The 12,873-nt window shown below is 48.6% G+C and overlaps 1 protein-coding gene across 3 annotated transcripts in view; it reads right to left on the bottom strand.

The window, feature by feature from the left end:
• Positions 1–12,873, bottom strand: part of ANKRD11 (ankyrin repeat domain containing 11) — a 159,659-nt gene that overhangs the window by 64,589 nt on the left and 82,197 nt on the right. Inside the window, exon 3 of one of the 3 annotated variants that reach the window (XM_069793253.1) lies at positions 9,332–9,419. The exons of the other annotated variants lie outside the window; for them this stretch is intronic. The gene's annotated coding sequence lies outside the window, so the exon portion shown is untranslated. The remainder of the gene's footprint in view (positions 1–9,331; positions 9,420–12,873) is intronic. 3 annotated transcript variants of the gene reach the window in all.

Here is a 12,873-nt window from a genome sequence, read left to right as displayed (position 1 = left end):
ATAAAAGCTATTCTTCTGCTGCACTGAAAGCAGGAGCCTGGCAGGTAACAGGATCCCAGCCCTGCCGGTAAAGGCAACTTGATACCGTTCTCTAAAAGGGGAGAGGAAGGTAAATTACTTTCTATTAGAGAGGACAGACTCCCACTAGAAATAGGGTCCTTCTGTTGGAGCACATTGCTCCTTGCAAGCTGGATGCCTGAAACTGAAAACGTGGAAATTGAGGTGGCAGATGACCATCTCCTCGCAGGAGGGATTTCTGTTCAGCCAAAAAGAAAGTGGCAAGACGTACGGTCTTGTGCGTCCTGGTCACTGTGATGGTCTCGGGACAGTTCCCAGTTTAATGTGAGCAGGTGACCACTGAACAGGAGATTGGGCAACTCTTTGGCTGCAAAGGAACCACACTCGGGCTACAGTCCGTGGTTTTGCTCCGCGTGCTCAGCAAGTTTTACCGAGCGATGGGCCAGACATTAGACATCTATGAGACAGCAGTCCTGCCCCTGGATTGCCACCTTCTGCCTCCCGAGCCGGCAGGCAGAGGAAACCCTGAATGCACGAACACTGCGCAGGCTCATGGAAATTAGGAACCGGGTAATTTTAAACGCTTTCTCAGTGAAAAATGTTCTCAGACTTGGTTAAACATGCCAGATAAAGCCTCTGTTCCTGTAAAACCTGGTGCATGATTATCAGTCAAGGCCAACGTATTTACCCTAAAATTGGGTAATATTGTTTTATGGCTCTTAATAGTTCAAACCGACAATGCACTGCTCTGAACAGACGCTGCCGAGCAGTTTCTCAGCCTTTCATCAGGACTGCGTAGGCGTTGAATTCTGGAGCTAATCACCTTAGCAACGGCTCTAAACATATGTGCAGTGACATCAGCTGATTTCTGAAAGCTGTAAATAGAGGATAATAGCACGAAAAAATTCTGGATTAAAGCCAAGACCTAAAAAACATACTATTAAAACACCGCCTGTAATTCAATGTATGCAAACTTGTTTGCATCCCCGCTCCCCAAAACCTGTGTAATTACACACCTACCAGCACAACTGGTGATTGTCCCACTGCAGGCTACTCTCCGTTTCAGGAATTTCCCAGAAATGAGGATTTAATAGAAATCCTTCTTCAAATTTAATTTTAAAAAACCTGGAGAAAAATCTGCGCATAACCCCCCCACCAGCATGAAGTAAGGCTAAAGGAGACCCACTCCAACCTACAACCCTGTGTTTAAAGCCAATGAGTAATAACCTCAACTTAGGAGAATTATTTGTAAAGAAGAAAATAAACAATGTGCTCATGGGCTTTATCACTGACTCATGCAGGAACTGTGAACAGGAACTGTGGCAAACTCCGCTTCAAGGACATGCTGCCAGGCCCATGCCCTTGGTAAAGAAGAGTTAAAGCAGCACGAACACACAGGAGGAACCCATTTCTGGAAGGCCGTGCTGGCAAGCAGACAGCATGAAAGGGGCATATTCTGAATTACCTCATGTTTGGTACCTCATTAAGATCTTAAACTGTCCGTTTAGGGAGTCCCTCAATCAGCCATCAGCGTAAGATGCGAGGACAATATACTTTTTGTTTTCCTCATTTCGTTGTGACCCATATTTCTGAGGTCTGTTGTGCAGGATGTGAGCTGGCCGGCTAAAGAAATCTTTGCAGTTCCTCCATGTTAAGCTGGCACACTGGGAGGGAGGGAGAGGAGAGGGGAGAAACGGGCTTAATAGGATTTTCAAATGTCAAAAAATATCTTTAGCAGGCCCATTTACGCAGAGTCTTAGCACTTGCTGAACTTGAAAGCAAAATTTGCTGTGCAAAGAACACAGCTTGCATGCTAAGCGGACCTGAGGAACGCTGCTCCTGCAGCACAAAGCCACCCGTCTCCTTCGCCCTTGCCTCCGGACGATTAAGAGAAGAGAAGCGCAGACTGCCTTCCACATCAAGGCGAGGAAGGTGCTGGGGAGGTGTGGGGTGCCGGGGGGGGGGCTCGGCGCTGGCGCTCACCACGTGCCGTCCCTGTCTGCCGCGCAGTCGGCGAGGTCCCTTGGGTGCAGCACGGGCAGTGCTTCAGGCCAGCTCCGCGGATACCGGCCCACGAGGCACCCTGCCCGCGGCACGCTCGCCTGCAAAGGTACCGGCAAATCAAGCTCGTCTTATTTTCTTATTTGTGAAGCGCCCTGCATTAAAAATAAAAAATAATAAGGCTAGGGAAATGGAAAATGCAAACTTGACAGCTGCATCAGAAGAAGGACGCAGCACAGAGCCAGAAGCAAGAAATTCCCCCTCCTTCCTTCTGTATAGGGTTGGGTTGGTTTTTTTTCTCTGTCAATTAGAGTTGCAAGGAAATTCAGTGAATTGAGATCAGCAGTGTTAATCGTTATTACATTTGAATTTAATTAGCATTATTTTTTAACTACAGGTAATTTACAGTGCCTCACCTAAATGTGGAAGTCGGGTAGTGCCTTCTGTTCACTAGAAAACCACGCCAAAGATAATCCTGCTCTTTGCTTTATGCCTTTAATTTCTGTAATCCATGGTTACCAGTTTCAGCGAGACTGCCATGGTTACTCCCCTGCTCCTTTTATCAAAGGCTCCTGTGTGCATCTCGCTGGAGCGGCAGCACTTCTGCTGAGATGCTAAGAATAGCAAAGCCCCTTTCCCGAGCGCTCGGTAAGGTGAGATGCAGGGGAAGGATGAAGTTTCTGAGAACCACGGGGGGAGAAGGGGACCGTGCAGGCAGGGGTCAGCCAGCCCGGGACCCCGCTGATGGACGTCCCACGCAAGGAGGTGCAGCAGCATCTCCTACTTTCTGCCTTTCTTCTGCTTGCACGAGCAGAGGCTTAGGCTAGCAGTCTGCCCTCAGCAGATCTCTAGGATGTCTGTTTGGCATCTTCATTACCAGTTTCATTTTTTTGGAAGTCCCTCTCCGTAGCTTGTATCACAGCCTGCGTACCTCAGAGCTTTCAGAGTCAAATCTTCAGAGAGATGCTAAAATTCTGGATCACTATTTCGGCATGAGAACTGCCATCCCCCAGGTACAGCCAGCACATCTGCGGGGCCGGGCTCCTGTCTGGCCACAAAGTGACCTGTCACCATCACCCAAGAAAATGACCAATTCAAACAGCCACGTTGTTATGAAAGAGACATGCTGAACAGTATCTCACACAGGCTGAGCTGGTTTCCCATACAAGCATCACATCTCCGATCAGCCAGCTCTCCAAACTAGAGCTGGCCAAAATCTTAAAGCATTTTGCATGCTTTTGCTAAGCTATACATCTGCAAGAGGTAAAGGAGACGCTGCTGAGCTGGGGGAAGGTAAGACAGAGTTCTCGGGGTGGGAAGAAGCAAACCCGGCATCGCTGAATCGCTGGTTCTGGGACTCAGGGCCTCACAGGAGCGATGCACCAGACGGATGGCTGCCTTAGCAGGGACCGACCCACCACAGAGCTGCCAGGTAGTCGGATCACCCTGGAACCCAACCATCTGGCAGGACCAACAGACAGTTTAAAATATTTTATACATTACTGCCCTATAAAAGCTTTCCTATGTCCAGACTGCTTGCAAATCTAAGCCAATAACACCTCAAACCTCTGCAGGGATGTACACGCTCCGCAGCTGGAGGCAACAAGCATCACCTTGTCATCTGAAGCCTTTTGCCCGATAACCACAAGGTCCTGTCAGAAGCACGTGCAACGCTGAGATGCTGATGCAGCTCAGCACCCCTGGAAAACACCTTCCTTCCCTATGGCCTGTCCTGCCTCCCACTAGCTTCCACTGCAGGGCAGCTTGTGGGTGCTGCACTCGCTCTTACAGTATCAGTGGGAGGTGGACAAGAGACTGGCTGCCTCACTTCAAGAAGGGCACAAAAAGGCTGGTGCCAGCATCCTCGCAGGCCTTGCAGTCCGTGGCCTCGTGCCAGAGGAGCCCCGGACCCTCCCTGGGAAAAGCAAGCCACCTCGCCTCCGAGCAGGAGCTGGGGCTGCTGCCTGCCCCGGGCAGTCCCGCTCCCCTGCAGCAGCACAGCTGCCTGCCCAATTTGGTGACGCACACCTGGACACTTCTGGAAAGAGCTACGGTTTAACCGTAGGGCAAACTTGATGTTCAAGGATAGCTAAGAAACATCAGAAAACTGTACAAAGAGCACATACATTCACCCTCTTTTCAAAGACCTATGCCTTTAAAAGCAAATGCTCAAACGCCCTATGGAAACTGGTGCACACGTGCCTGGAGATAAACAACACCATGGGACAGGTAAGCTAGTTACTCATGATTTATCACACCATCTCCCCATCTAATTGCATAGCTAAATGGTCAGTCATTTTAATCCACCATAAGCAGCTTATGCTTTCTTATGTAGCTCTGCAACATTGCTCACTTCCTGATTTGGAAATAATAATTAAGTCTTGCTCTAGAAGGTGTGAAAGTCACCATTTTCACAACAAATTTGTTGCACAGATTTTGAGACTTGTAAGATGCACACATAGGACAGATGTGTCCTGGAAGAGGGTCCCGAAGACCTACTTCATACTCAAGTGTTGAGCAAAGCAGAGGATATTTTGTGAGGGATCACAGAAGAATTTTATATCCAGAGCACTTGGTCCTAGTGCTCTATAATGTCAAAACATGGTTCGAATCTTACCTTGAATCATACCCTTAACCAAAATCTGTTTCTTGTCTTCTTTCAACAAATGAAGCCGCCTCCTCCGATACCATTCCAGCATTTTATTTCTCCTATAAACAAGGCTGGTTGTACTTAAATTACCATGTCCGAGAGCCCGCCTGCCAGCACAGCTCCTGGGAGCACTGTCCGGCCGGCGGCCCCCTTCCCTGCCCAGCTACTGTTTTGCTGCACGACACTGAATGCCCCTGTATGTTGTGTTTCGCTGTACTCGCTCCTGCAACTGGATCAGCACCCACCTCAGCAATGCTGGATGTGAACATGACCCAGCCAAGCCCCCCCTCCCACCTTCAGCCACGCACTGTGTCCCACCGGCTGAAGTTGCATCATCCTCAGCGCCTGCTCCTCAGCATCTTTCACCTTTGTGTCCTGCTTCTGCCAGCCTGCTCCGGTCACACACCACAGGTCCTTGCTCCGTGCTTCTCCATGATCTCACTCATTTCTTCCCTACTAACAGCTGATTGCTCTCCGGTTTGGTTTCTCCATTTACTCGCCACCAACTTAACAGGAATGGAGTACCACAATCTGTCCAATTTCTGGACAGTTTTTGATGCTTGCATATTCTAGTGTAGCAGTTATATGATTTTTTTCAAAATCGTATTTTCAAAATCCTTGGAGACCCACACAAATAAGCATAAAAAGCTGCAAGGGTCCACCAAAAAGTGTCCCCACATGCACAGAGACCCCCCTGTCCCTCCCCATCCCCAGAGCCTGGAATAGTCAAAGTGCATTTTAACTTTTCCACACAGATGTGTGGATAAGCAAAGGTTACAGAGCTTATCTAAAGACCCAGGGGAAAGAAATCAGGTTTTGGGTTACATCAAGATTTTTTCACTGCTTAAAAACTACAGCCGTTGAAAGTGAAAGCTCCCGCTCTGCGGGACGAAGAGCTCATGCATGCCGCTCGCACGCCTTCCGCTCACGGAAACGGCCACAGCCAAGGGGATTTTTCTGACTTGCAACACCAGAGAACTTTACCCCCTGAAACCACCCATGAACTTAGGCCAATGACCCCAAGTCAAGCTTCAAAATCATTCCAGATACCGAGCCAGATCAAAAGTCACTAGCTGGAACCGGCTGCCTTTGATACCCTAAACCCCTCTTACCGATATTGGGCGAGATGGTGGGGCTAAACTCCTCCTGCGAGAAATTTTTTTTAGCTTGATACAAAATTTATTTTACCATATGTAAAATTCATTTGTGTAGTTGCACACCCTAGTAGGCTTGAATGGGGCGAAGGAGTATTTCAACTCCCAGTGCAATTTATTATTTAAAAGCAGTAAAATTACATTGCTGATAGGAGAGCCCAGGCTGAGAGCAGCGGTGATGTAATGGGTAATGCAGCTCCGCTCGCTGTATGAACCGCGCTGTACATTAGCGTGCTGGCGAGGGTGGTTGCTCCTATCAATTATTTATAGTCTTCTGGCGCGCAGCCTGGAGAGGGTCACGTCGCTGAAAGCTAACTTTATCTGCATTGTTCCCAGCCTCCTGCCCAGCTGTCACTCCGCTCGCTAATTTAATACACCCAGAGCAGTGTAAAAGGATGCAGGGCTGTTGGTTGGGTTTGTCCCTCCCCAAGCTGGAACAGGAAGGTGGGCTCTCACTGCGAGCTGCTGGGGTCTCAATAATCTTTGTTAAGGTGCTGACTTGGCTTTTGCAAATCTGTGTTTGAGACTCCCCCGGTTGCTGGGATGACCAAAACACGGAGCGTTTTAGGGCAAGTGTGCTCCAGGGGGGTGAAAGTTGGGACATCAGTGGTGCAACAGGGTTCTCCATCTCTGTTACCATGCCACACGAAGGGCAGGCTGCATTGCATATTTTCCTAAGTATTACAGCAAAAGCTATTCAATAATGTATGTAAATATGAGGGGGGAAGGAGAAAGCGCACTTCAGCTCTCCAGAAAAAAAAAAAAGAAAATAAAAAAAATAAATTAAAAAAAGAAAAAAGGAAAAATTTCTCATAGGTTTTTGTTTCAGCTACAAACTGAAAGCGCACAGCCAAGGTCTGATTCACCCGTATTTCACCACCAAGAAAGGGATGGCATCCCATCATACTGGCCCACCAGGCAGGAAAGCGGCTCTCAAGGCTTTACCCCTACAACTCACCCAACACGCCTCTTCTGCTATTTGCCCGCAAAGTTAAATCTACCATGACCACTTTTCAAACCTTTGAAATGCACTTTTAAACATGCCATTCATTTGGCCCAAAATCTGTATTGAGGTGATTCAATTTTAACTTTAGCTGCTCCAGGGTCACCTGCAAGAGATCCTTCTCTAGGAAATCGCTCTGGCAAAAATCAGGTACAGGAAGATGAGCTGCAGCTTTTGCAGCTCCTGTGCTTGGTCCCATCCCGCTGACCAATGGGATTCACATAACCCATATACTGCATCAAATATCTGTCCCATGCCTCAAACTAAAGTCAATTCCAGCTTAAATAATAAGGCTTTTTTCAAGTCTTGCAAAGCCAGGAAAACCACCTGAATTTTCCTGTGATTAGGACTGGCTGTCTTATTTCAAGCAACAAGAAGTGCCCAGGTTTGGTTTAGACATACAAAACAATTCTGATGATCACGCCTGAAAACAACACACGTCAATTTCATGAAAAACACAACATTTGCACAAAAAGGAAGTTGTTGAAAAAGAAAACACGGGCTCAGAGGAAGCAGGTTCCTTGTTCTGAGGCACAAACAGGGGCCCAGGAGAGGCTCCTGCTGCGGCACCGCCAGGCCTGGCACCATCCGGCACGGCAGGCACAGCACCTCTGGTGGCACCCAGAGCTCCAGGAGCAGAGCAGGGGAAATTCCCTCAAATTTGGCGCAGACACCCGGCACAGCCACAGAGGCTCAGGTAAGGCAAAAGCAACAGCCAAACCCTTTCACATTAGCATGATTCAGGCAAATGTGAAATAGAAATCCATAATTAACCTTCAACCAGGGGAAACTAGCAGTGAGTGCTTTCTGCAACTTTTCTGCGCTATGAAAACCAGGAGAATTCTGCCCAAAACTCCAAAACGGGGGACCGGGGCAGCCACAGGAGCAGGGAGCTAGTTCCATTCCTAGAGCCAGCACCACCGCGGGAAACCAAGTTTTGTCCAGGAGCCGAGCCCGGAGCGTGCACACCACGGTGCTGCTGCCACCGCACCAGCATCTTCGGGGCTTTTACATCCTCTCCGAATCCAGGATTATTTCCATGGCAACTATCTGGAGCACTTATTAAGTAAAAAAACCAAGAACAGTTTGAACACACAGAACCTACATTCGTAACGTACTAACTGACTAAATTAGCAGCGCTAAGATTTTTAGTAATCAAAATAGATCATGTTCTAGCAACTCAATCCTCTCTTTGCCACAGCTAAAAAGAAAAATCTGATAGTAGTATCAATGCGGGGGGAGAAGGAATTATAGGTTTTCTAAGACCACAGCCCTCTATCAAGCCAAGTCTTATCCCATTCAAGTGGTTCAAGAGACAGTATCTTAGTATCTGACAGTTCAAGTACTGTCAAATAAGGCTGAGTTTCCAAGAGATGATAAACTCTGTTGCAAGGCACCTACTACAGAATCAAAAAGATGACTATCACGTGACACAAAGCAGTTACCTAGTACAAAAATTCATTGAATCACCTCAAAAAAAAGCATAATTTGCAACCCTGCCCTTCCAAGCTTTGTGTAGCGCTGAGTATCACTTGCCTGCCCACTGCCAGCCCAAAGCAGGGCTCGCACAAACACCATCCCGCGTGTGCTGGCTAATTCGGCAGACTTGACAGCCTGCTCACGCTTGATCCTGACCAGACCTGTAGTGCCGAGCGACCCAACAGTGCCAGTGTGGAAAGCCGCTGGAGCTGGCTGCATTCTTGTGCTCATTTAGAACCTAATCATCTTCCTCACTTCACTCTGGTTTAAGCACTGGTTTAAACAGAAGAGGAAAAAACAGTGGTCCTTTATCATACTTAGCTTGAAAGATTCATGAGTTTGGAATATTTGCTCTGAGAAAGGACAATTCACTTATTAAAGCTATTTTCAAATAAGTTAGAAATTTGCAAAACCTGTTACTGCAACACTCAAAAGGATTCATCTTTCTCGATTCGATTATTCTGTAACCAAACTCCTGTTTCCTTTCAGGATCAGTCTGCAAAACAGCAGAGGAGGCGCAACAGAGCACTCAAGAACAGTCATAAACAAAGTAATGTGTTTCTGCCTCCAGCAAGGAGCATGCTCCCAGCTACACACATTGACTGGAAGAAGGCAAGGGGGGACGGGAACACGCCAAGCGTCGGACTCACACAGCACCAGTGAGGACGCAGGACCCAGAAGTGGGGTTTGAGCAGCCTGTCTGGGAGCGGAGATGCGTGCAAGCCAAGCAGCATCCTCCACTCCCAAACTTGCAGGAATTTAGCGGCTACCTCAGCACCGACGCGAGGTTCGCCATTGCAGCAGTGATTACAGTTCCTCCTAAGCACGAGGATGAATAAATTACCAAAGTTTTGGCAGCACTCAAAAACAAATGCTGCCCGAGAATTTCACAACAGGAATTCAGAGTGAGGAGTAAATCTCAACAGGAATGATTCTGAAAGTGCTTTAAAAAAAAGAAGCGGTTAAATGAACTGTTGGCTCGGTCACTAAGTCCAGCTAGGGAGATTATATGCATTATTGATTTACCTTAGAACAACTTGGGAACTCATTTCCAATGGTTTCTAATGGAACCTGGATTTTCTCAGTCCTAATCTGCCTCGTGAGGTTGAGCCTCCTGCAAGGAAATACAATACCACAGCATTAAAATGGCAGCTGTCAGATGTACAACAGCCCCATTCATTTAATGAAGACAGTGCAACGGTGATAGGGATTTTTAAAGGCTACTCCAAAAGGCTCCTTTGCAATTAAATAGAGTGGTGAGAACATCATGGTGAGAATGGCCTTGCCAGTGCCCACAGATAATGGGGCAGACCTGCAAGTCTGGGGATTTACAGAAACCAAAGGGAGGTTATGAAAAGTTTATTTTTGTAATATCAGCTTGCACACACTATCTATAGTCCTTTCAGAAGCAATGCTGATTAGTGGTTTGAGCAGAGAAGTGGCAGTTTTGAACCTCAGCTCCATTGCCTACTCAGCCACAAACGTACAAACATTTGGGCAAGTCAGTTTTTCAACAGCCACAGCTGTAAGATGCGCAGAGTAATGCTTTGGTTTCTATTCTTAGCAAAGCACGGGACAGAGACAGCATAGCATATGTACAGCCAGTAAACAATTCTTCCGTATGATAATCAAAGCCATTTTAAAACAGTAAACTCCCATCTGAACAGATTAAGATCTTTATGAGGGTACACGAGCATCAGCCCCCATTTGCAGACACGACACGCTCAGAGCGCCTGAGAAAAGGAAGCTGGTTTGTGGCAATCTCGGCACAGAAACGGGCCAGCTCGTAAACAACCATGCGCCGTAGCCTTCCTCCCCATCTCAGACCACGCCGTGGGACTCACGGCGTGCTGCATCAGGCCACGTCCCGAGCACCAAGCCCACCCGTCTCTGGAGCAGGACAGCCCCCATATCTCTGCAGTGCAATGCCAGCAACGCACCCCACTCCCAAAAACCATGTGCTAGGTGGTAAGGGATGGAAGCAGGGAGCAAGGGAGTCCTCGCCCCCCCTGAAAGCCAGGGAACCAGATTTTGACCAGGATGGCACACCGTTAACCCTTAACCTCTGCTTCAGCAGCAAAAGCTTCCCCACTTAGGGAAATGTTTTTTCCTCAACAAAATGCACTGTAGCAGGCTCAGCCTTCTGAAACACTGGTCTGTTTTTTTAGCAGGTTAAAAGAGTATTATTCCTTTATGTACCTAAAGCTACAAGGAAAACATTGTTCTCAACCCTTACAGAAAAAGATTCCTTTAATACAAAACCAAGTAGGGAATATTGTAGCCTGAAAGGAGGCTTCCAGAAAGGTGTGAGCATAGAAAACAGAAGCTCATAGCAGGAAGGAAATTGTAACATTAGCTACAGACTTTGAACACACACGCAGATCTGCATCACCGAACACGAACAGTGAGCAAAATATTCAGTGCCAAAGAACAAAAAACAACATTTGATCCTCAGCTATTCTCAAAATTCATCTGCAAACGCATCCTGCCTTAAAACAAATGAAAACCAAGGCACGATGGATATATGGCAATTAACTGCAACTGTTATTTTTATTATTTGTAGTGTCTTGCGAGAAAACAAGCACTGCCCTTAGCTCTGAGACATCCTGTGGAAGCAGCCGGCCGCTTGCAAAAATCACTGAGCATTATATTCTGCCCCTTTCTCCGGTTTAATGTCTTACCCCGCAGCTTCAGAAGCTCCTGGCTCTGTCCTTCCCCCTCCCTTCCCGTCCTCCTCCAGCTCCTTCCCCTCCAGCCAGCGTTTCCACCTCCCTCCCCTCCTGGCAGCGGTGCCGGTAGCGTGCCAGATGTCAGCCTGACCCCACAGCCGCCGTTTCGGGCCAGCTATCAGGGTTACGGTGGATGGGGAGCGGTGAGCTCCGGCGGTGCTTCCCACCTCACCAGGCAGAGATGGGACGGCTCCACCGCGCTGGAGATAGGGTCTGGGAACTGCTGGCAAATTTAGTTCCAGGCCTTTTTTTTTTTTTTTTTTTTTTCCCTGCTAATGAACTGCCAGCAGCAGAGCCGGCAGGAAGTTTGAAAGACCGTTCACACACGCCGCAATGAAAGCCTTAGGCACCAAGAGCTGGGTAAGGTGACCCTTGACTACGTTAAGCATCAGTCATTTGTAGAAGTGTCACTTGCTGCACGAAGGGAATGAATGACCTGAATGTCTCCTGCAAGAATAATTGCACATTGAACGCAAGGGCTAAAGTTTCTGGAGAAGGGATGCTGCTGTTTGCTGGGAGGGCATTGCCACGGCACTCCAAGGAGCACCATTCGAAAGATGTGGGGCTGCTGCAAGGAGGTGGCAGAGACAGCCATCAGGGAACTTGATATATATTTAAAATGAAACCAGACCTGTATTCTTGACCAAACTAAGCTCCTTGAAGGATGTGCCCCTGATGAAGGAACGGCTCCAAGGCAATGGTATGCAGTTTGCTGGAAGGAAAGGGGAAAGCTTCAATCCTGACATAAGCCAGGGCTCGGATTCCTCTATCGTACCGAGGCTGCACCGCAGATAAGGCTGCGTCAACTTTTCCATTTGAGCACTCTCCCCTCTAAGGTTTACAGTCAGAGCGAAAACGTTTTGGCCAGGTAGAAACTTAACATACACGCTCCCAAAGTAGGGAGCTGCCCATGTATATAAAACATTACAATGTCACACACCCAGACTTCGTTTCCCTCGATTGGGAAAGGAAAAATCTCATCTTCCTCCCCATGAAATTCTTCACATTCCTCCACAGCAGATAAGCCGTACCCCTCCAACGGGCTGCTCACCTACAGTCGAGAGCCATACAAAGTGCCCCATAACATCAAACAATCTGAGGTACCGAAACACAAATAGGTTAAACGTTAACCTAGGAGCTAAGAGGAGGGCATGCGACCGCAGCGCTGCGATCCTGACCCAGCGCCGAGAGCCTGGCTCTGGCACACTGCCTCTGGCACGGCTCCTGCCCAACGCCACCGGCCATGCCCCAACCTCTCCTGTACGCAGGAGGTGCTGGCACCCACCTTTTTAGAGAGGAAGGGAGATTTTGGACAACAAGGGTGTTTCTCATCTATAGAGTCCATCTGCCTGCAGGAAGGGGGACAAGGAAAACAAGGGGGAAGCCAGCTCCTGGGCCCCCCATCACTGTGCTCGAAAGCGGGGTGCCCGCAGGTAGGACGCTGCTTTCCCCATACGTGCCACATGCTCCTCCAGACACATTTTCCTGGTTTTGCGTTACGGCAGAGCGAGAGGCAGCAAACCCAGCGAGCAGGCTGCCAGCTTGCACCCGTTTGGCGTCTTATTTTTGCGTGTGTCAAACTATGAAGATGCTCCATTTCCAAGGAAAGTGCCGGAGGAGCCCGACTCCCCCGCGGTCCCCCAGGCCAGGGGCTGCAGACACCGGTTCCCATTCCTGCTCCTGCTCCGCAGGCGGGTGCAGGACCCAGCACCCAGCCCCATGTGCCGGGGAAGTTTCGGGGCCTGTTGACGTGTGTGGGGGATGGGGAGGTATTTCGGTACCAGCGAGCGGCACAGCCCTCCCCCCCCCCCCCCCCCCGCATGCTTCACTGCAGTTATC

This window comes from Haliaeetus albicilla, chromosome 10, assembly GCF_947461875.1.
Source record: "Haliaeetus albicilla chromosome 10, bHalAlb1.1, whole genome shotgun sequence".
NCBI classification, from domain to species: Eukaryota; Metazoa; Chordata; class Aves; order Accipitriformes; family Accipitridae; genus Haliaeetus; species Haliaeetus albicilla.
This window is presented reverse-complemented; position numbering and strand designations above follow the sequence as displayed.